The sequence below is a fragment of the Schistocerca serialis genome, chromosome 6 (assembly GCF_023864345.2).
Source record: "Schistocerca serialis cubense isolate TAMUIC-IGC-003099 chromosome 6, iqSchSeri2.2, whole genome shotgun sequence".
Taxonomy (NCBI): Eukaryota; Metazoa; Arthropoda; class Insecta; order Orthoptera; family Acrididae; genus Schistocerca; species Schistocerca serialis.
This window is the reverse complement of record NC_064643.1, coordinates 360,720,105-360,722,321: the sequence shown is the minus strand read 5'-3', so window position 1 is coordinate 360,722,321 and position 2,217 is coordinate 360,720,105. Positions and strand designations below refer to the sequence as shown.

At 42.5% G+C, this 2,217-nt stretch overlaps 1 non-coding gene across 1 annotated transcript; it reads left to right on the top strand.

Annotated features, from left to right (window-relative positions):
• Nucleotides 1-378: 378 nt before the first annotated feature.
• On the top strand, nucleotides 379-453 carry Trnas-uga (transfer RNA serine (anticodon UGA)). Its single transcript has one exon. It is a non-coding gene; the product is annotated as a tRNA-Ser (tRNA).
• Nucleotides 454-2,217: the final 1,764 nt, after the last annotated feature.

The following is a 2,217-nucleotide window of genomic DNA, read 5'->3' as shown; positions in this document are numbered from 1 at the left end:
TATGCAGGAGAGCTTCTGCAAAGTTTGGAATGTAGGAGACGAGGTAGTGGCGGAATTAAAGTTGTGAAGATGGGGCGTGATTTGTGCTTGGGTAGCTCAGTTGGTAGAGCACTTGCCCACGAAAGGCAAAGGTCCTGAGTTCGAGTCTCCGGCACACAGTTTTAATCTGCCAGGAAGTTTCATATCAGCACAGACTCCACCGCAGAGTGAAAATCTCATTCTGGAAACATCCCCTTGGCTGTGGCTAAGCCATGTCCCCGCAATATCCTTTCCTCCAGGAGTGCTAGCTCTGCAAGGTATGCAGGAGAGCTGTGAAGTTTGGAATTTAGGAGACAAGGTACTGACGAAATTAAAGTTGTGAGGATGGGGCGTGAGTCATGCTTGGGTAGCTCAGTTGGTAGAGCACTTGTCCGTGAAAGGCAAAGGTCCTGAGTTCAAGTCTCAGCCCGGCACACAGTTTTAATCTGCGAGGAAGTTTCATTTCAGAGATACCTAATAACTGATGAAGTGGCACCATATATCTGGGAACGTATGTTAGAAGAATCATGTTCATCATCTTTCCCATTGAGTTTAGATGAAACTACCTTTGTCAGAGATAAAAAATAATTCTTCTTCTTCATCTTCTTCTTCTTCTTGTGTTATGGCCTCTTTAGGACCACGGGTAGCCCCTTCATGGACTGCATTTTCCTCTTCTACTCCCAGAACCTCTTCTTCTCTCCCGCTCTTCTTCTGAGATCTTCAGAGTCCTATTCTCCTGTCGGTCCATTGGTGACACTCTGTATTATTCTCTGTCATTGATCTCCAGCATATTGGTTGGTGTAAATTTGTTCCTCCAATTTTCCTGTCCTTCCAGGAAGTTTCATTTCTGAACATCTTTCACATTCACCTCAGAAAAAGAGATACCTAATAACTGATGAAGTGGCACCATATTTCTGGGAACATATGTTAGAAAAAGCATGTTCATCATTTTTCACATTAAGTTTAGATGAAACTACCTTTGTCAGAGATAAAAAATAATTCTTCTTCTTCTTTTTCTTGTTTTATGGCCTCTTTAGGACCACGGGTAGCCCTTTTGTGGACTACATTTTCCTCTTCTACTCCCAGAACCTCTTCATTCTTTCTCTTCTCCTCTCCCACTCTTCTTCTGAGATCTTCAGAGTCCTATTCTCCTGTCGGCTCCATTGGTGACACTCTGTATTATTCTCTGTCGTTGATCTCCAGCATATTGGTTGGTGTATATTTGTTCCTCCAATTTTGCTTTCCTTCCCCTTGATCCCCAATTACAACTAGTCCTTCTGAAGTTCAAGAATCCACTTGGTTTCTGTCTTTCCCCTTGTCCTCCCTCTTATTTCCCACACTCTCTTCATTATTCTGTCCATACTCATCCTAATTACATGCTCAGCAAACCTTTCCCTTTTGAGTCTGATTTCCCCAGATATTGTTCTCATGTTCCAGTACAGTTCTTCCCTAGGTCTTTTCATCCATCTCTCTCCACCTCTTTCAGGACCTAGTATTTTACTCAGTATTTTTTTCTCTTCTTTCTCTCTTTGTTCTGGCCCATTTCTTCCTAGTGTCATCGTCTCAATGGCATATAACACTGCATTTTGTACCATTGCCCTGTAGTTGCTTATCTTTGCCTCTGTGGGTATGTTCTTTTTATTGTATATCTCTCTCATCAAACAGAAGGCTAACCTCATCTTCTTTATCCTCTTTGTTATTCCCTCCTTGCTCCTGTTCCTTCCTGTTATAAACTCTCCCAGGTATTTAAATTTGTCCACCATTTGCACAGTGCCTCCTGGTGTTTCCCAGTCTGCAGTGGTATTTAACGTCTTTGTCTTGTTATAGGCGATCTCCAGTCCTGCCTTTCTGGCTACCTTACTTAAGTTGTTGAGATGTCTCTTTGCCTCTTCTTCCATCTCACTTACTATTGCTATGTTGTCTGCAAAGGCTAGGCAGTCCACTTGACCCCTGTTGTCCTTTTTGTCCCCCATATGGGTCTTTAGTATTCCCATTTCCTCATTTATTGCTCTCCACAGCCTGATCACTTCGTCCAATGCTATATTGAACAACAATGGTGACAATCCATCTCCCTCTTTAACACCAGTCTTGATCTCAAATTCTTCTGACAATGCTCCTCTGAATCTCACCCTTGCTTTTGTGTCTGTGAGAATTTCTTTTATGGCTTCTTGTGTAGTTCCATCTAGTCCTCTGTTCTTC